We start from the raw sequence: 22,320 nt of genomic DNA, 5'->3' as shown, positions 1-22,320 counted from the left end.
CCAGCTATTTTAAAATTTAAGAATGACTCAAAAACCTCAGGGAAGAAAGAGGAGTTGGGTATGGATGGAGCTACACTTGGGAAGTTGAATGGTGAGCAGATTGCCCCACGTCGTCACTGGCCAAAAATAAAAATAATAACGGGCTGCTAAACTTCGGTTGCCTCCATCAAGAAAAGAACGATAATAGTTTTATAGACAATCCAGTGATAGAAATAGATCACCCATGAAAAGTACATACATGGAAATGGATGATTTTTTTTTTTTACAATTTATTGTTCCTTGATCGATCACCATCATGAAAAATCCAAGTCTCTACGGCCTTTCTTTCACTGCTCATGGACAACCCTCTAGATATACGAAAGATTGCATTAATTAGGGTCGTTGTGATAGAGGGAGGGACAAGAGTAATTGAGGGCAGTTGTGGGAGTTGAGATGGCCTTTAATGTGATGAGTCCCTCTTCTAGAAATGAATGGTTTTCTGCATTTTACGGTTCGTTTACTTGACCATTCACCATCAATGATGTCTATCTCCTTGTCCTTTCATCTACTGCTAGAGCACAAACATATAAGTATACATAAGATTGGTTTAATTAGGGTAGTTAGAGAGACATAGAGATTAAATGAGAATAGTTGGGGGAAGCTGAGACGGTGTTTAATGCGACAACCTCCTTTCCCTAAATCCTCATAAATGTATGACAACTGGCTGGGTGCCCTCACTTGTTTGGCCTCTTTCCTTTTACTGTCGAGAAATATTGCTTTCCCACTTTAACCCTCCCCTCTCGAGGCGATGATCAATTAAGCAAAAGGTTAGCCAATTATTAAGCGAAAACTGACGGCTCTCTGACGAGGCCCAAATGAATTGCTTGCTTAGTTTAAATTAGTGATTTCATTGTTGCACAATTGTACGTCATCATAACATTTTTGAAAAGAGGAGTTTCCTTAATATTTTAAGACTATGATGTGTACATGAACAATGGAGTCATGCTCCTTGAATCCCCAATACCCTTTCCACATACGAGAAGATATTATTGCTTTGCTTTTCTAATTCTATATTCTAGGTTCAACTGCAAAAAGCCTCGAGAAGCATCGAGTTTGAGAGGTCCTTCTCACAGCTTTTCAAGAATTTTTTTGGGATTATATTTTTTATTAGACAATAAAAATTTGAAATAGTCCAAGGAGTTTATTATTTTCTCATAGAAGGTGTGAAAAGAGTTACAAAGGTGGATTAGGTTAAGATAAACTATAAATTCATTTAACACCCATATATTTTTGGATTTTGATATTCTAAACCTATTTATAACCCATTTTCTGAATATAATTAACTCATATAATAATTCATTCATCAAATATGAGTCCATTTTAATAGATCTAGTGAATTGCAAGCTAAGTTTATTTTATTGGTTGCATTTTTGTAATGACTATACGTCATCATAATATCTCCCACACACTCTTGTTGAATAATATTAGGCAAAAAGAGGATTTCCCTTGATATTTGAAAACTATGATATGAACATGACCAATGGACTAAAGCTCTATGATTTCTTGCTACCCTTTCTGTGGTGAAAACATGTCATCATTTCACATTTCTAGTTCTATAGTTTGGGCTGAACCAGCCAGAGCCTTGAGAAGCACCGAGCTCTAGAGATCCTTTCCACATCTTCTTGAGGAAATTCTTGGAATTAATTATCTATTATAAAAAAAAATTAAAGCAACATGTCCATGACAATAAGTTATCATAGTCAAAACGAAGTGCAAAAAGGAAAGGAAGAAAACTAGTAAGTTTCAAATTCTGCAAAAATTGGATGCAAGATCAGTTTCCATAAACAGCGTGCTTCAGTATGGGTGCGCATTGAATTTTAGTGATAATTGCTTCATGTTAAAAGTGTAAAGCTAGAGAATCCTTTGATCAGTGCAATGATGATATGGCTCAGCTTATTTATTTTTGGCGCGACGTATGGGACAGTGGGGTTCGGCAGGATAAAAAGGTCTTGCCAAATCCAAGGTTGACATCAATTTTCTTTTATTCCACGGCTGAGATCGTGCACATAACTTTGGGTTTAAAGAAGCAGGGGACTACAGAAAATCCGTGAATCCGTGCACGTGCTCTTCTTTTCCAAATAGTAAATAATTGTTGTAAGGATGCTGTGGCAATCTGGATTATGTATAGTACATTTTATTGCGATTGGTTCATGACATTCGATTGGAAATTCTATGGAGATATTTACATTCATTACAGTCTAAAGAAGGACAAATTAATTACTCGGTGACCAAGGCCAAAATGCTTGACAGTAAGACATGAAAGCGAAGTGAGAAAAGGAGTAACGAGGTGTTCGAGGAACAGTAAGACACCAGCAATGTCACATGATGGATGCTCTATATTGACAGATCGACCCGTGACTAGTTTGGCCGAATGAAGCGACCGGCAGAAGTTGCTTCAAAGGACAATTTGCTATGTTGATTTCCCTTGGATGAGCTAAAGACAAAAAACAAAATTGTATGTAGTATTAAATTTCGAAATTGCATGAATTTTATGAAACATCTAGTGTAAGTATGGCCAATCTCATGTGCTCCCAAATGAAGTAATTTAGTGCATCCACGTTATCGCGTCTTTTTTGCGTTGTATCAATTATTTAGATTCCCAAGTGTAAAGTATCTAAATTTATATTGAGTTAGCATACATTTCATGAATGGGTTAAAATGTGATCCCAGCGAGCTCTTGCCAATTCTTTAGCCCGTAAAAAAATACGTGGCTTGGGATATTCTAGCCCGAGGACCTGGCCCAAACTGAAACCATGCCATGAGGCCCAAAGCCAATACGATTGGGCATGGCCCGAAATCTGAAAAATGCGTGTATTTTTATTTTTATTTTTAACTTTCCATCAGAAATTCAAATAGCACGTCCTAAAACTAAAAACCTTGAAGACATTAGAACAGGCTAGTAAGAACCTGTTTTGCTACTTGCTGGAGAGTGGGGGAACGTGAGGGAGGCCATGACTCGAGCGAGCATATGGTGAGTAATGGGGCTCGGCGGTTACAGTAGGGGCTCGATGGTGCCACGGTGGCTGCTTAGTGGGGACTGGATGACTCAATGAGCATGAGAGAAGAGAGAATGAGAGAGGTTGAGACCGAAGTATTCATGAAAAAGTAAGATGGCGTAGCCTTGGGGAGAAGGAAAATGAGACATTATTTCTAGTTTATGAACAGGGCGGATATGGGAGCTTTAATTAAAATCCAAATTGCTTAAATCGGGCCAAATTAAAAGATTTTTTCGAGGCATGGTGACCTGGCTCGGGACAATTTTAGCCCAAAAAAATCGGTCTGGCCTAGCAGTTTGGTCTCGATTTTCTGGCCCATGTTTTTTTTTTTTCTGTTTTTGGGCACACCCTAGTTGTAATAATATTAATAGTAGTGGTATAGTGTTATGACGATTATATAACTCAAGTTTACAATATTACATTATAAAAATGGATGTGGAGAAAGTATTGAGTAGTTAGAATGTACCACATCTTATGCTGATGCGGCATGCATTTTGGAGGTCCAATCATAAAATGCCACATGTTGATGACGTGGAATAAATAAAAAATTAAAAATCTTTCTCTCTCTCTCCTCTTCATTCTACGTTGTCCCCAGCCATTCGCAGCCATGGTCCTCTGATTTCCAAATCTCTTCGAGCGTCGGCAACTCCACCGGTGGCCAGAGACCTCGTGTTTCCAGCGTGAGCTCTGATGACTCCCGCCGGTGGCCATGGACCTTGGATTTCCAAGTTTCCTCCGGCGACCATGGACCTTGGATTTTCATGTTTTTGCGAGCGCCCAGAATTCTGGATCTGGACGAACGACATCAACGATGGCCATGGACAAGCATCGACATCGCTTGCTAGTCTCACATAATCATATAAAGAGTCGTTAGACAGATTTGGAGCAGCACCCACTTCCAGATTTGTACAGAGACATATTTGATGTGAATTTGCAGTGGATCATTTATCGAACGACATCACGTATGTTTAAAATAGGAGGGGAAAGAGGCAAAAAATTTGCAGTGGATCACTTATCATAATGTGAATTTATTTCCTAAAATTAGAGGATGCCACTTTTCGACTAAATTTCTGATGCATACATACATACATACATACATACATACATACATAGAGAGAGAGAGAGAGATTTCATACAAAAACTGATTTAAAAAACATCTATATGACATGATACAGGACGAAGAGCGAGATTTACTTAGCCTAAAAACAGAAAGTGAATGACGAAGTGCACCGTAGAAAGGACCCTATTTATAAGCCAAACTCAATTGGGTGTTTTTTTTATATAAAAAAAAAACAAATAAGAACCAAAAGGGAGGACCAAAGGACCATAGGGTGACATAAGTATGCATCACATAGAATCACACTTATTTTCATGAGAATTCTATAGGCTCCAATTCTCATGAGAAGTGACCTAAACGCGATGCTTATGTACAAGGTGTGCAATTGGTGATCAATATCGTGAATTGGAAGATTAGGCAAGAGCTTCAAGTCAATTACTAGTTGATCTAAGGTCTAACAACACGACCCGAGACTACTATGCCAGTGCTTCTTATGACGATGCTCAATGCTTTGATTATAGAGCATGTATTGTTGAGCTGGTACAATCAAAATGTGTTACAGATATGATTTTTTGCTTATGCTCAAATTAAAGAGCTAAGCCTATCCTAGTGTTAGATCACGGCTTCAATGCAATACGAATTCACTAAACGATCAATCAATTCATTTAAATTTCAGACGAGATTACGAGTCCATTTTTAAGGATAAAGGGTCTCCATGCATTTTTCCTCCCTTTCGTTGGTTCAATAAGGAGGAAAGAGGCCACGAAGCATTAAGTTTACAAAAGCTGACAATTAATGATTAAATGAGGGCACATAAGGTTCACTGATATGTAAGTAAAGGAGGGGCTTTAGAGTTTCATCGTCGTCGACACGTGGATTTTTACTGGCAATAAATATTTAAGTAACAAAAAATACAGATGAAAGAAAAGAAAAGAGAGGAGAAAATAATAAAAATACTCAGCTCCTTGGTCGGTCTCTCTCTCCCGATTGCTCCGTCTCGATTCTCTCTCTCTCTCTCTCCTTGATCTAATCTCAATCCAGCGACGCACATTGAGCAGAGAAGAATATCCTTCTCTCTCTACGAAACCAAAAGGGAGTGAAGCTCTCAATTGGAATCTCTCTACAGCTGACGCTTCCCTGCATCCACGAATGGAGCTCCCACCAGCTATTCATCGAGATTGAAAAACATCGGTTGCAATGTGGAGGAGGGAACCGAGTCTGCAAGGAAGGTGTTCTGTGGTATGACGAAACTGGGCTTCGTTTTGAAGAATACCTCTTTCAGGAGGGAGAATTAGTGAGCTTTATCTGGTAGCCAGAGCAAGTTCGAGTTCAAGAGTACAAGATGTGGTCGATTGTAAGGCGAAAAGCCACTGCTGAAGGCTTGAATGCTCTATTGTTGAGAGAGAGGTTGCAGAAGAATCGTGCTGCGGAGATGCGGGTTGCAGAATTGTGGTGCTATGGCGAAAGAGATGAGTGTGAAAGAGGCTCTGAATACGGTGCTTGATTGCAATTTTGTACAATTGTACATCATCATAATGGGACTTTCAAGATCATACCGTTCAAATAAATCAATAATCATCTCCCTACGCAACGTTAAGTATTTTTGCAGTAGGTCATTGCTAGATGCGAAGCAACACACAATCAGGTCGTCAAAAGCAAATTACTCATTCTCATAGTAGGATTTACAATATGCATATAAAACAAACAAAGTGAAAACCAACATCACTTAACACCTTCAATCATTTCCACTAGAAAGAGAAGATTGATAAAATCCTTTGTTTGAAGAAAAAATAGGGAATCCATTTATACTTAATCAATAGAAACAACATGCATAGAATAGTCAGGAAGCCAAATCTCTTTGAATTTTCCACACAAATTGACAGTGTAGTGCCCGCTTCGAATTTTGGGCTTTGTTGACTGAAAAAGCTCCAAATCCCAAACTCTAATGGGTTAAAGTGTCTTCCTTGAGCTACCAATCTGCCATTTGGACTTACTTGCTTTTGGCTCAAGAGTGAAACCCTATCTCATGTTTTTGCTTACGCTCTTGTGCTCGCAAGACAAGCTTTCCATTATATTCATCCTTTTGAAAGAATGGTAGACCTTAAGTTCCAAAATGAGAATTATTATATTCAAACTACTTCACGTATATTAGAATTTGCACGGAGAAGGGGGAGTGCCCATTTAACAAATTTTTGTCAGTAATGCCAACATAGAATTTAAATTGGAATTTTAGACTCTAAAATTTGATTAATTTCAGAAATGGTAGAGCATTTTCTTTCCGCCCTTGTCATCATTTTTTGCTATTTTGGAAAATATTTCCAAAGAATGCAATAATCAATGAAGAATGCACTTGTCCAACAACCAAATTACAAATGTGTTGAGCTTTCGATGGCACTAAATTTAGTGTTATCATGTACGTTGTCGACACCTGAGCTTTGTCAACAACTCAAGCATATGTAGTTGTAAAAGTACCAAAAAAAAAAAAATAGCAAAAAAAAAAACACAAAAAAAAAGAAGGGTGAAAAAAGAATAGATAAATAAATGATGAACTAATTATATAAATCGGCTCCAGCCCATTTCATCCACCAAAGTAGGCGTTCCCCTTCTTTTCCCTGCCCTCTCCGAAGACTGGAGGCGCGCGTGGAAGCCGTGGGGGAACCGCGAGATTTGCTGAGCGGAGAGCGCAGCAAGGGGAACGAGTTCAGCACGAGAGAATTTCATGAAGGTGCTCGGGAATAGCTAAGCATGACAATAGATTGCGCGGTTTATCTCATCCAATCATTTGTATCAATTAAAAATAATCCCACTTCTACAAGGACTAGGAATGCTACTCTAGGCCAGGCTCCACACCAAGGATATCTTGGAGGGATAGGGCAATGGGATCCTAGTGGTGGCTCAATAGCGGCTGATAGACGGCAAGTAGATAAACATTGCACGTGGTTTAACTAAATCAAAACGACTTTATTTTTTGCTAGAAAGTGACTTAATTTTTTGCTGGAAAATTATCTGATGAAAAACAATATATATACATTTAGAAAAATTTAGCTCTGAGATTTCAACATCACAAATAAAAATTTACTATAAATATATCCCAATAAATCTACTTTAAGTTTTTTATGGCTCTTTCAAGAATAAGAAAAAGTAAAAGAAATGATCGCAAGATATTGGATGAATCTTTCCAACAATTCCATCTTTTGAGCAAGTCTTCCTTTGGAGGGGCTTCTTGGACTGGTGGGAAATCCATGAGTGGAACCAAAAAAATCTCATCCTTCGAATAGGCGGATCATATACAAATGATAATGATCTGTCCGACCTCAGTTCAGTGATTGGATAAATCTCTTGTCAAACAACCACCCTGACATCCTCGAAACGAAGGACGCAAGCAACGGCATTGGAATCCAAAAGGCGGCGATGAAGTGGGAGAGAACATAACGAGGTAAGAATAGACGGAACGTATTTGGAACGAATCGAAATTTGACTTGGAAGTTGAATCATATATGAAACGACCTTATGGGGGAAGACTTGGTAAAAAAATGGAAGATGAACAGAGAGAAAATGATCCTTGGCCAAAGATAGAACATGCTGCATTCCTCTGAGCGAGACGATTATGAAACAATAGGTGGAGGAAGGAAGATCATGCCATAAGAAATTTCCATAGACAACCGGTTCCTCGTGACATTCAAATGATGATGATGTCCATCGAATGATCGTACTTATCACTGGGTCATTTTCATCTCCGATTTGACTCTAAAATTAATTTCGATACATTCCGACTTTGTCCATTGATATCTATTTCATTTTGTTTTTCTCCAATTCTCTTGTTGTCTTCCGAATTTCCAGTGGGTCATTAGTCCAAACGCTCACAAAAAGTGTTAATGCTTGATATTCTCATAGCAGGCAAGACAACTTCTAAAAACCAATTGGGTATAAGGGGATCCCAAATCCCATATATTAAGACATTCCTGTCCTTGCAATAGAGATTTTCACCATGAAATAAATAGGGATTCCAAAGAGGTTCCCATCCCTTAAATACTCTGATAAACAAAGGGAATGCAAATGAGCAAGCGACGCAGGATAAGTTACAAAGTTTATAATCATCAGGAAACCTTCTTTGCATGTCACCAAAAGAATTGGCTAGTGTATTCATTATGATTTTTGGTTTTAAGGAAAATATTTTCGAGGAATGTGTTAGTTAATGCAGAATACACTTGTTAACCAACCAATTCACAAAAGTATCAAACTTCCTAAATCACTAACTTTAGTGTTGTCATGTATGTCGTCAACACCTGAATTTTTATTAACAATTCAAGTGTCCGTCTCTATGAAAGTAAAAAATAGAATATAGCAAAAACAACGAAAGAGAGCGAAAAAGAATAGATAAACAAACAAATACAAAACTAATTAAAAAATAAAAACGTTTAGAAAAAGATGGGTGTTCAAAAGGGGGCTTTTCTGGTTCGTGGCCCAATTCACATAGCTCTGACAAGATGAAATTTCATCTTAAGTCCATCAAGCCTAATCGGCTGCAGCCCCACTATAGCCCAACCCTACATGCTAATAAAGCCACGACCCATTCCCAGCTAAAGATTGCTTGAAATCTTGGAATCCCTCGTTTCTAACGCCATTCGTCGTCGTACGCCATTAGCCGGAAATGATATTCGATCAATTTTCCAATAAGAGGAAATTTAAATAGAAATATGAAGTCAAAAGACATGTGGAAAATAACGTTTTGAGCTGATCGTGGAAATCATCTTCCTTCCGAAAAAGAGGATGAATGAATGGATAATTTGAAGTTAATCCAAAAGGATAAAGAATCGAACCTCCATTGAATTTGAACAGATCTGTGTGGCATTGCCACATGAGGTTTCCCAGGTTTTCGGCGAGATTGTCATTCTGGATGTGTTGAATAATCTCCTGGGGGAATTTCCAGCTTGACAAGTCTTTGATCTTCTCAATCTTGTATTTCACGCCATGATTGAGCATATGGAAAGTAGGTCTTTTGATGTACATGTTGATTTCGGCTGGTGCTTTTGGCCTTGATAGGAAGTCAACAAGTACATTCTTTTTTCCAAGAATATGCTTGGTTTCAAAAGAGTATTTTGAGAACCATTCAGCCCATCGAAGCGGAGTTGAGAATTTGGAATCTGCTTTTGCTTAAACTTGGTCATCTGAGGGAAAGATGTCATGTCTAATTCTACTAGGAAGTGATGGCCGATGAGATGAAACTCAAACTTTTTTATTCTATTTTTTACTGCTAGGATTTCTTTAAAAGTGGAATGGTAATGCATTTCAGCTTGAGAAAACTTTCCACTTTGTGGTGTTTCTTACCATCAATTTCTTCAAAGAGGATGGCTGCCCAGTATTCATCACTGGCGTCAGTTTGAAAAATCCTTTAGCCTGTTGATGGTATTTGCAATGGTGGGAGATTCTGTATAATCTCCTTTAGTTTAGCGACTGCTTTAGTCTGAGTTTTTCCCAAGGGAGGGGATTCTTTTTTGGCATCGCTTGCAAATGAATCAAGAGCTTTGCAATATTTGGGACGAAATCCTTGAGATAATTGATTATCCCCAGAAATTGCTAAACTTGTTTTGTTGTGAAGTTATCTTCAGGAAACTTCAATAATTCTTGAGCAATATGTGGTCCTGGATAATATGTACCTTTGTTAAGGTGCATACCAAGAAATTCAATTTCTGTCTAGGCAATATTCATTTTCCTTTAAGAAAGCATAATGCCATGCTTCTTTACGATTTCTGTGAATTGCTCAAGGAGTTGATAGTGTGTCGTCAGATGTATATCGTAATGTCATCAATGTATACTGCTACGCTTGACAAGATTGGTTGGAAAATATGACACATGGCCTTTTGGAAAAGGGATGATGCTACCTTTAGGCCAAAAGGAAGAACTTTCCACTGGAAGTGCTGGTTCGGGATACCGAATCCTGTTTTGGATATGTCTTCAGGATGGATGCCCAATTGCCAAAATCCGGCTTTGAGGTCGAATTGGGAATAGATGTGGGCCTTGGTTAGACCAGTAAAGAGAGAATCTCTGGATGGTAGAGGGAATTTATCATCTTGGAGAAAAAGGTTGAGAGGTTGATAGTTGATTACCAGTCTCATTTTTCCCCTATTTTGCTCAGCACGCTTATTGACATAAAAGGCTTCACAAGCCCATTGAGAATTGGAGATTTCAATAAGACCTTGCTGCAATAGTTCTGAGCATTCCCTTTGAGCTAAAGTTAGATGTTCTGGCTTCATTCCCATGTGACTCGCCTTGGTTGGATTTATATCCTCATTCTTCTTAAAAGGAAGGCGAACAAAGAACTTTGGATTTTCCCATAAAGAATGGGAACACTTTTGAGTGAATTCCGAATGGGATTCCGAACAAGATTCTAACAATTTTTGCATGATTGGATCTAGTAGACTCATCTGAATGGAAAAGAGTCTCTGAATATTGACAAACTCAGAGAATTGGTCTTTGTACCTAAGACCTTTTCCGAGAATGATACAAAGCTGAAAGGTTTGAGTCATGATATCCCACCCAATTATCAGATCTTTATTAGGGAGATTTGATCCAAAGATTTTTGCTGTTATGGAACACCGAGGGAAGAACTGACGAAGCTACGAGAGTGGTTCTGACATTTGTGGAGAAAGTATCTCTAGAGGCGGAATTGAAATATAGGATATAGGGAGTCCAATATTCTTCAGGTAGTATTTTAGTATCTAAAATGGAGCAACTTGCTCCAGTGTCAATGAGAGCAATAACAGTGATTGGCTTGGCAAACTTTGAGGTGAGAATTTTCACTAGGAAATGGGGATAGTGAGTTTGACTTGAGAAGATGTCAAGGTTTGGTTCCGATGATGTGGGGGATATGTGAAAAATGTCTTCGACTCCGAGTCCGACTCGCCTCACCGGGAAGTTTGGTAAGAGGGAATAGCACAAAGAGTTTGTTCAGATGGTTCTTCATCGGCAGAGAATAAGGATTCAATATCGTCATTTTCAAGAGAAACACCTGTTTTACTCCCAATGTGATGAGTTAGATGATTCTAACCTTTTCTCGCTTGAGGACAATTTTTGACAAAATGTCTCTTCTGATTGCAGATGAAGCAACGGGTTGATTTCTTATGGCCTGTGCGATCTTTCCTTTTGCGTAGGTATCGTCATTTCTTCTTTTTCCGAAAATGCTTGAAGCCATGTTTGGATTTCTTCATCCAGAACTTCTTGAAATGTTTCTTTTTCCAAAAAAACTTACCACAAGTACCATCACAGTCTTGCTTGGAGCATTTGATTTTTAACTTCTGGCGAGAACAAGTTGATTCGAGGCGCTTGACATCTATGATGTAGGTACGGGTCATCTGGCGTTTTAAGCATAATTCTTCAAGGCATAGATGGACTTCTTGCTGGATTTCTCCCAAGGGAATATCTTGTACTCTCCTTTGTTTTCCAAAGAACGATCTTTCAACCATCTAGGATAGTTCTTTAGGGATGGAAATAAGGAAAACATGCTTCAAATTTGGATCTGCTCCGACTTGATAAAAGAGTTGAAGCATTAGTCGGTAATGCTTATCAAGATGTTTTTTTTTTCTAGGGAGCAGCATCTTCTTTCAAAAAATTCTCGTCTTTTCATCTCTATGAGGTCAGTGGGTTTTCCCACAAAGACATGATATAAGATGGTGATAGCATGGCCAAAATTTGGTGACATCAAGAAATGAATCTGGTCTTGTTCAGAAATTGATTTCCACCAGAGTTTGAGGCTGCCTGTGAACCTTGTGACAAAATTGTAAAGGACATCATTCATATCATGGTTGGTGATAGACTGAGTATTCAACCAAGTATGAAAATCTTCAAGTCTTTCTGGCCATTTGTGATAAGGAATATCACCAATGGTGAAAAACTGTTTGATGCTATGGACACATGTTGTCCAGGATTGCTTGTCTGAATATTTTATGGTTCATAATAGTTTGATTCCATTTCATCATCTAGAGGATCAACCATGAATATTGATGAAGTTACTGCACAATAGGGGGGAATCAACTATAGGAATTGAGAAGGATGAAGAGGAGGAAAGAGCTACCGAATCTGATTCAGTATCATTAGAAGTTTGTTCAGCTGGGAACAGAATCTGTTTCTCTGAAATGGTAGGATTAGATTGTTGGATTACAGGGTTAGGTTCTTGAGTACCCAAATCTTTTAAAAAAATTCTAATGGATTGGATAACATCATCGATCCGGTCTTTCCCTTATAACAATCGAACTTGAAGAAGTGGGTGGCATTTTCTCCTTTCATTTTTCCTTTTGTAGGGCTTTGAGGTGATTTCATATTTCTGCCATATCTGGTTCCTTTCTAAAAGGATCTTCTGGAATTGTGGCAAAAATAGACGGCTGAGGTGATGGGGGTATATACCTAGTTCTGACAGGAGATGCTAGTGGATCGAAAGGTCTAAACCTTCCTTCTTCAAGGAGTTGGATTTGCCTTCTGAGTTTTTCTATCTCTGGTTTTGGGCTTTCAAGATAATGATACCCAAGATGTTGACCTGATTCCAAGGCATGAAGCCTTTTCTGGAACTCAGAAAGCATTTTTTTGGTAGTTTCATCATATCTTCAGAGATCTTGTTGCACATTTCCAATCTTGGAATCAATTGCCTTGAAGGCATTGTTTTGTGCTAACAGAGTCTCTGATTGCCAATTTAAAACAGCTTCAGTAGCAGGAGTCTTTCTTTGTCTCTCATGTTCATCCACATCAGTGGGGGTAGATATCTTAGGAACATGGCGATATCTACCTTATGGATCAATGAATTCTTCTAAGGCAGGAAACGAGAGTTTAGAGCTTTCTCTAACAAGAGGGGGAAAGTTAGTTTCTTGGAGTATGGGGATAGAAGAGGTGGGTGGTGTTTCTACTGGAGCCTCAAGTGGGTAAGAATGTTTCTTAGCCCATTTTAGGATTGGCTTGTAGAACGAGGAAAGAACTTGTTTTTTCTGTAGAGGAGATGGTGGAGGAGATTTTGGTGGATCTGGTAAAACTTGGGTCATAGTACTGAGTTCTGGTGAAGGAGGTGGTGCATAGGAAACCATGAACTGGTATTTATCACACTCACCAAGAGTATCAACGGAGGGATCTCCATTTAAGTACCTTTGGTACACCTTATCCTTTGGCTTTTTCCTTCGGGGTGGAGGCTTTGCAAAAGGATCTACCTTGTCAGGGGAATTTGTATAATAAGAACATTGGTAAAAAGGATCCCAAAAACAATGACCATAGTTGTCTTTGTAATAATGGACATGATGTCCATCACCGTTGAAGTGTCGAACAAGCTTTTGGATCTCGGCTCGGAAATTGATTGAGGAACACATGGTTCGATCATAAAGAAGGTCCGGGAAGATAGAATGACTTTCTTCCTTTCCTTGCCAAATTTGATGGAAATGATTCCATCTTTTTCTCGGACGAACTTCAGTCCGTAAACCGAAAAGGCTTGTTATGCTGATGTAGCTTTTCGTAGTTGGTAATCCAAGTCTCTGGGAGGAGCTTGGCCAACGTATCCTTCGGGATCTGTCTAGGAACATGAATGCATGATGCCTGATCATTCTGCATAGAGATAAACAAAGCATCTTCATTACCATTGTTGAAGTTGAGATCAAGAGCATGATTCTGCACTTGATAAACCATTTTGTAATGTAAGGTTGCAGCTACAGAGTCAGCAGTTTGAGGAGCTCCAGTGAGCTATACTTTGACCTTTAAGAAGGAAAGTAGCTGGGGGTTTGAAAGAGCAATGTTGAAGTTTGGATACAAAGTCACAAAGACTGGTCCGGTGTTTAGAGTAGTTTGAACAAGTACCAATGCAAGCATGCTGGTATTGTAAAAACCCGGTATCCAACAAAGCAATTCTTGCCACAACTGGCAAACATTTACAACCATGATAGGTAAGAGCAAGACGAACAGGTCCATAATGGACATGAGTGTATCCTTGTTGAGCCCATTGTCTGGAAAATTCAGGAGGGATGGAGAGTAACAAAGTACTCTTTTCAAGAGAGGAATAGGATGCTGGTCGAATTTGGAGGACCGGACGTACTCCTTTACTTGCTTTGGGGTTTGGTGAATAAGTGGCGGATGGAGCGGATAGGTGAAAATGATGAGTTGGGTTTAGCAAAAGCAGAATAAGGGTTCATGAGGGGAAGTTGGATTTTAGAAATCTTGGTTTCATTGCTAAGAGAGACTTCATAAAGATAATCTATCTTAGAGGCATTGGAAACACGAAACTCTAGGGGGTTTGAGGATGAAGGAGAAAGAGCAAGAGAAACAGGTGCTTCGAGGATTTCTTGTTCTGTAGACATGATGTGAAGAGATCTTCTCAGCACTGGATTCACCTATCAAGCGCATGGAATGGATAATCTTAAAAACGAATAAGTACTTAATAGCCAAAACGTTATGGAAGGAAGATGATTTCCCTAATCAGCTCAAAACGTTATTATGGTACTTAACCAATAAGTACTTAATAGCCATTGAGATTCCAACCAGAAGATTCATTGCCAAACTCACTAGGATATTCTTACTTGGAAGAAATGTTGGAAGAGAAAGTGATCAAAATCTTTTAGACTTTCTCAATTGGTTCTATCCCCCTACTCATTGAAAATACCTCATGGAAAAAGAATTGAGAACCACAACACCAAATCCTGAAGTTCATACCATTCTGTTCTTCCGGTGACCATGGTATTTTTTCACAAACAGTGGCCACATCATTAATGCCCCTCAGGAAATAGGAACCACATCCTACAAACCCCACCTAGATAGAGAAGCTCGAATTCACAAATCTTATCCAAGATCTGTTAGATCTTGTGAACACTAGTACCGAGAACTCCAGAGAATTTTGTGCCAAGAAAATAAAACTATTCCTCAAGAAGCATGGAATTATAATGAACCCACTGCATGGGATCATTATGACCTAGCACCAGAAGCTAGGGAAGCACTCAGGCAAAACAGACAAGCCGCGTCATCCCAAGACAATGAAATGACAAATACATATGACATTGTCCAATCCACACAGGACCTTTATGCACAATGGGGAGGTACTCTTTCTCAAGACCCCTATGATCTAGGACCTTCGTCCTTATCCCATAATATGGACACATCTTTCTATGTAGAGCCATCCAACTAGCCCCAGCCAAGCATTCCTCCCGACACTACAGTACGTGACAATACAGACTGGGCTTGAGAAGAAGCATCCCACTGGGCTCATGTAGAAGCATCCTCATCAAGACAGTTGAACCAAATCCTCTCACCTGAAGATCTTGAAGCTCTTGAACAGAAATATGAAGCACATCTACTACAAGATAGCTCAGATGACTCAGTTTGTAGTTACAATGCTCGTGACGGACGAGACCGCTGAGTCCGTACAATTTCACTATAGCAAAAGCATTGTTCACTTTTACCGTAGCACTAGACTAGGGAAAGTATTGTTCACAGTACAGTTACTGTTCATAGTGTGTGAATAATTCCCTCCTGAAAATTTCCGGTGCCTCTGTTTGTTTCTGGACCCATGAGATTGGTCCTTGTTTGTTGCTTTGTGTCCTCATATTGTCTATATAAGGCATGGAGGGTGTAATGTGTTAGGCAGAGTCCCTTGAAGTAAAGTGAGTGTTTTATGAAAACTCTTTCTATGGCTTTCTAAACTCCTCTTCTTCTCCAACCTGGTAGGATCCTCCAAGAAGTGCAGCTTGGGTAGGTTAGAAACGTTTCCATCCTGGAATTTTTGGGTGTCTCTAGGCTCTAAATTAAATGGCTGAGTGGTTTTCTGCTAAAAGGTAGTCCTTGAAGGGTTCGAACAGGAGCTGTTCACCTACTGTGGGATGCATACCTGCAAGAAATTTACTCTCCTTCCCTGGTTCTAGGTCTAGGTCCATTCATGGTATCAGAGCTACGGAATTGAAGTTGGGAGAGATAAAAGTGAAATTTTCCTTTCACAAATGACATCAAAACACTGTTTATTTAGGTAAGAACGAGTCACGGGTGACAGATTTGCATGATTTAAGCACGTGAATTTCAAGCAGGGAATTCAATGTTCGAGCAATCTAGAGACGAAAGTGCTATCCTACTACTAAAAGGGACAAGAACAACTAACATAATCACCACCAAGGGCATCTAGGAGGGAAAGGGTGATGGGAGCTTGGTGGTGGCCAATAGGCGACAAGCAAATGGACTTGCTCCCATGAGAGAGATCAACATGTTCTCAATTATAAGTTATGACTGATTATTGATGAAGCTAAGAAAAAATGGGAAAAAATCATAAAAAAAAATCCAAATTTTGTCTATTATGATACATTTACCTTAATTTTTTTAACATATTCACCCTGTGTCAATAAGTATTTGGAAAAAATATACTTAGATGGATGACGGAAAATGAACGATGTTGACGTCAAATGAAATAAGAACAACTTCAATCGAATAAAATATAAAATGTTCAAACGAAATCTTAATAAAAGGTGAATGTCATATTGATACAAAATTAGGATTTTTTATGTCATAAGAAAATATTGAAGATAAATATGCCATGGACATAATTTTAACAGAAAGAAAAATAAGTGCGACAAAAATGAATATAATTTGGAGTTTTTTACCAGCTTTTTTCGAAAACGACGGTGGGTTCTTTTTTTTACCTTTTTTTTATATATATTTTATTTTCAAACTCAATTCCTTTCTCATCCAGAACAACCCCAGGCTTCTCCCGTTTGCGCCGTTTTCCCACACAACATCCGAATCATCTCCATCCCCCGCTTCGCGCCTTTTTCATTCTCGTTTGTTTTTTCTCTTCATGCTCGCCGCCGCCAATCTTCACACTCGGCATATCGTCTCGGATGATGATGACAGACTCAGATTGGCCTCCGCTGCCGCGGTTGACAAAGCGACGCCGGACCAGCGGGAGTGCCGAGAGCGGAACCGAAGAATCTCATCCTTCGAATCGGCGGATCCTGTCCAGATGATGATGATGATGATCCATCCAATCTTAGCCTTGGCAATCGGATAAAGCTCTTGTAAACAGTTACACCACCGGGCATCCCCATTTGCGCGCGGCGTGGATGGGCGAAATAATGGAATCCGAAAGACGACGGTGAGGTGGGAGCGAACGGAACGAAGCAAAAATCGACAGCACATATCCTGGAATGAATCGAAATTTGTCTTGGAAATGAAACGGGCCTGACGATGGTTCAGCAACGATGGCGGCATGGGCCCGAGATGGCCCGGCCACAGATAAATCTGATCCAGACATGGATAAGGACAGGAAAGCGATGACTTGAATCAGAGTGGCTGTGACTCGAGTGTGGAATCTGGTGGTGCTGTTCACTGTGGGGATGATCTGAATTGCTGGAGATGAATCAGGGGAATCCAGAGCCACAGGAAGAGAGAGATGTGAAAAAAATCTGGTCGGAGAAAAATTTGTCTAGTTTGCAAGGAAGGTGTTTGATGGAATGACGAAGCTGGACTCTGTTTCCAAGTATACCCATTCGAGAGAGAGAGAGAGAGAGAGAGAGAGAGAATTAGCGAGCTTTATCTGGCGGTGAGAGCAAGTTCGAGTTTGGGAGCGCATGATGTTGTTGATTCTAATAGGAAAAGCCACTGCCAGAGGCTTGGATGCTGTGATGTTGAGAGAAAGGCTGCGGAAAAGTTGTGATGCAGAAACGCCATTACATAGTTATGCCACCACGGCGAAAGAGATGACTGTGAGAGAGGCTTTGAATACTGCATTTGACGACGAAATATCTGCAGATCCTAGAGTCTTTCTAATGGGTGAGGTGGTCGGAGAATAACGAGGTTTTTTTTTTTTTTTTTTTTTGGGCAGAAGCATGGACCTGAGAGGGTTGTTGATACTGCAATCACAGAGGCTGGTTTCGCTGGAGTTGAAGTCGGTGCTGCTTTCTAGGGTCTCGGGCCTGTTGTGGAGTTTATGAAATTCAATTTCACTATGCAGGCGATTGACTTACGTTCTAAATTCTGCTGAATGAACTTCATGTCGGCTGGCAATACATCAGTCCCTATAGTTTCAAGAGGAGCTGCAGCAGGAGTCAGTGCCCATCACTCCCAAGCCTCGTGAAGGCGTCGCCATCCCACCTGGAGGAAGCTTTGCTGGATCCGGCCTCATTAGATCACTTGTCACCCTCAGGATCTATCAAACCCGAGAATGGCTCATGGTGTGCGAAATGAGAGTTGCTCATAAATGGTGTAGCATCTCCGGTATGTCCCTCCAACAAAGTGCTTCCTCATCCTCTGGTTTTTTCAGATTGGCACTCACTAATTTATTAATGCAGTGTGTTTAGTTGCATTATTTGAATGCGTTGTTGTCAAGGAGTGAATATTTTGCGTGGTCGCAAATTTAATCAGTGTTTACTCAAAGTCTCCTTGATATTAATATTATGATGGGATCAACATAAGCACAGAAAAATGAGATAATACACGGCACACGTGCCCATCATAAGATTGTTGACGCAAGATGGGACCATTGTAATTACTCTACTTAACTCAGCTTGCAATTTTTGGTTTTAGCGCCAGAAAGTTTCATGTCTCCTTCTTTTGTTTGAAAGGGTAAGCAATCATTCACAAATTCTGGACATGCTTGTCCTGTTCCCAAGCAATAATTGCTTTTGCCATTCGATGTCTCTTTGCCCTCATAACCTCTGATGGGTGACCTGTTGTTACATGGCTTAACTGATATTCTCTAAATTGTTGTTCCATCCGGTAACGAGGGTAAGTAGTCGATGATTCGGTCTCGTCGATTTCTATTTGTTAATTACCTGCTTTGCTGTTCTAGGGGTTGAATTAATTTATTTTGGGTCTGCTTTGCTTCATGGTTATTAGTGTCAATATTATGTGTTGTTTCATTCTGTTACAATGCAGGGTATGAAATTGGTGAGCCCCGAAAGCTCACTCCTAGGCAACTTCTGCATTGATGATAGGCCATTTGCTGCATTTGTTTTTGTATACATGTATCTTATGACGGCAGATTAGCATAAAGACTCGGAAATACAAATCATGGAGATCTGAGGTAGTGTCTTCGTGGATTTTCGATACAAAATGTGGGGAAGAAAAAACACATAGTTATGTGGAGGTACCGAGTCACAGGTAGTGATAAGCACATAGTATCGAGAAGCTATTGCTGCAAAGAATGCACGCCTTCGGGTGATTATCTTTGTTCATCCATTCATGCAAACATTTACTACACGCAAATGAGTTTCTCTTTGAAATGCACATCAACCAGAAGAAAAGGACACAGACAGAGCCCCTCTTACGAGTCTATGGCTCCCAATGAACTTCATTGTTGGAATACCTAAGAGTTGCTCTTTGCTTCTCTTGAATATGTTGCTTAATGAATTCATCTAGAATACTCTGCACATTTACATGTTCGAACGACTGAGCTATGAAATTATATAAGTGAAATGAGAAATCCAAAGATAAATCGGAGAGCAAAGAGCGGGTAATGATTTGAAGTCGAATAAATCAAAGGATAAATTTATCTGTTTAAAAGTGCTTGAAGATGAAAGAAATTAATAGCTAACATCATTTTTTTAATACATGTTATTAATGAGTATTGTTCTAGGATTCTATTGGCTTCAACTATAGACACTGTATAAATGGAAAAAAAAATCTCCAACAAGTAGACATCGACTACTAAAACAGTGGCGGTATCACTGGTGCTAGCAATTATAACTAAGCTCTAGGTATACCGGTGACGAATTAAGCTCAAGATCTTATCAGACTACTCATATAAGACGCAAAATCACCATTTTGAAAAAGGATAGTTATAAATCAAATTTGCGGGCTAATTTAGGAGTAATGAGAGGTCTGGGAAGTGTAGGACCATGAAAAACCAACTCATAATGGCTCAATCTGCATATGGACTACTTGCCATTTCTATATAAATAGAAATAATAAGGCTACTCCTTCCAAGCTAGGGGACTTTCTTTATCTATATCCTATGATATCATATCATTTGGCGGCATGGCTGAGGATAATAACGTGGGTGACTAGAAATGCTTCTTTCCACAGTTGAACAATGAGCAATTTTGTAGACATTGATGTAAAAATTTCCTTAATTTACTAACCAATGAAAAGATGTAACATAGATAACTCTAACGTGGAAAGAATTTGAAAACAGAGCCCTAGCTGAAAGAGAAGACGACGACGATTGAGGAGGAAGGTTTTTACGAAACCAGCTTCCTACTTCAACTTATTCGCGCGCAACAAGACATGAAAATCGGAAGAAATTCTGGCAGAGAGGAGAATCGATGGGCGGAGGAGCCGTGAACTTACTGAGTTTGCTGGATACAAATGGCGGGCAAGGGGCGAAAGAGCGAGGACGTGAAATCGGACCTGATGTGATGTTCATCACGGTTCCACACGCTGGACGTGTGAAATTCGGATGCCAACACGGTTATGTCTAAGCAAAATGCTTAAACACGCGGAAGGCGCCGGTTGACAGGAGGTTTTAGACTTGCCTGACGCGAACTCGGGCCAAAATCAACAAACAACGGACCAGCAAAACCCGACTTCAGCATAGGCAAGACTCATCTTATGTTCAATATAAACACGAACGCCAGCAAGTTTCGGTCATCAATGAAGAATACGAACGTGCGTTTAGCTTCGACATTTCGTCGAACGTATGGGGGAGGGGGGAAAGGCTTGCTCATTCGGGACTTGAATTTGCACTCGGGTTTGCAACAATCAATCAGCCAAAACCAAAAATGGTCGAGCTGAAGTGTTTGGGAACAAACCCGGCCGGACCGAAATCGCGTGAGCCGGACCACGACCAATCTCAGTTCGGCAAGCCCAGAACGGGACAAAGAAGGCAAGGAAAAAGAGGAGTCGAGGTGCTCCCTACCCGGCTCGGCCGCGTTGGACGGCGGACAAGCTTGATAGATCGGGCTACTTCCGTGCGCCTCGCGCGTCTCCGCGCCGGGATCCTCGGGAAACCGACCCCAAATCGGACAAAAATGAAAACCGGCGAACCGGAACCCCACCGAAGCTTGGCGCGGAGAGAGGGGCGACACCCTGGAATTTCGGCCGCGACGCAGGCACGGCTGTCACCGGAGTCGTTCTCAGTTCTCTCTCCCTCGATCTCCCTCTCCCTCACGATTCTCCCCCCCTCGCGGCTCACTCTCACCGCGCTTTACCCGTCCGTCGATACCCGGGGCAGGAGGGCCTGCCGCCGGCCGGACGTCCGGCCAGCAGCTCCGGTCATGTCGCCCACCTGCTCCGCTCCTCTGCTGCGGCGTCCTCGGTTGCGGGATGGGGAGGAGGAAGAAGAGGGGAAAGGAGGCCGGGCCGGGCCGGGCCGGGGCGAGCTGGTTAGATGGGCCCTGGCCCTCGCGGAGGGGGGGAAGAGAAGAAAAGTGACTGGGGCGAAAACCCAGCCCCCGGGCCCCTTCCGTTCATTTTAATATTTTTTAGAATTCTTTTTTAAAAAATTTCTATTTATCCGAAATGAAGTAAAATAAAGGAAAATAAAAATGAAATAAAACTTAATTGATGCAAATAATATTTATACTCGTGTGTCGCGTTACTTGATGAAAATGGGTAGGGCTAAGTCGATTTCTAATTTTTTACGAGCCTCAAAATTTAGCTATCGACACCTACATGCGATGTTTATATATAAAGTGTGCAATGGTGATTAGTATCATGAATTGGAAGATTAGGAATGACTAATATAAGGTCCAACACACGACTTATGGGTTAAGACTACTATGCTAATGGCTCTTACGATAATACTTAATGCTTTAGTTGCTAAAAGTTTGATGTTGGGCTCGCGCAGTCGAAATGTATTATGGGCATGAATTTTCACTTATGATCAAATTCAAGAGTTATGCCCGTCCAATGTCGAAGCATGACTTCAACCTTTTGACCGTAGCATCAAATAAGAGCAATGTGGATTCACTAAATAATGAATGAATTCTTTAAATTTCAAACAAGATTGCAAGTCCATTTTTAATAATAAGGATCTTTAAGCGTTTTTTCTCCCTTTCGTTGGCTCAATAAAGAAGGGAAAAGGCCGCGATGCATTAAGTTCACAAAAGCTGACAATTAATGAATGAATGAGACAGCACAAAGGATTTATCGTTATGCAAGTAAAGGAGGGGCTTTAGAGTTTTATTGTCGTTGACACATGGATTTTCACTGGCAATAAATAAATAAATAACAAAAAATATAGATGAAAGAAAAGAGAGAAGAGAAAAGAAAATTATAAAAATTCTCAGC

At 40.2% G+C, this 22,320-nt stretch overlaps 1 long non-coding RNA gene and 1 pseudogene across 1 annotated transcript; one reads left to right on the top strand and one right to left on the bottom strand.

Moving 5' to 3' along the window:
- Positions 1–22,320, bottom strand: part of LOC108960832 — a 76,184-nt pseudogene that overhangs the window by 39,515 nt on the left and 14,349 nt on the right.
- On the top strand, positions 16,741–19,424 carry LOC120296289. The gene is made up of 2 exons (XR_005553206.1): positions 16,741–18,306; positions 18,967–19,424. It is a non-coding gene; the product is annotated as an uncharacterized LOC120296289 (long non-coding RNA).

Source organism: Eucalyptus grandis, chromosome 7 (assembly GCF_016545825.1).
Source record: "Eucalyptus grandis isolate ANBG69807.140 chromosome 7, ASM1654582v1, whole genome shotgun sequence".
Lineage (NCBI taxonomy): Eukaryota > Viridiplantae > Streptophyta > Magnoliopsida > Myrtales > Myrtaceae > Eucalyptus > Eucalyptus grandis.
The sequence above is the reverse complement of the archived record's forward strand: the minus strand, read 5'-3'. Positions and strand labels throughout refer to the sequence as shown.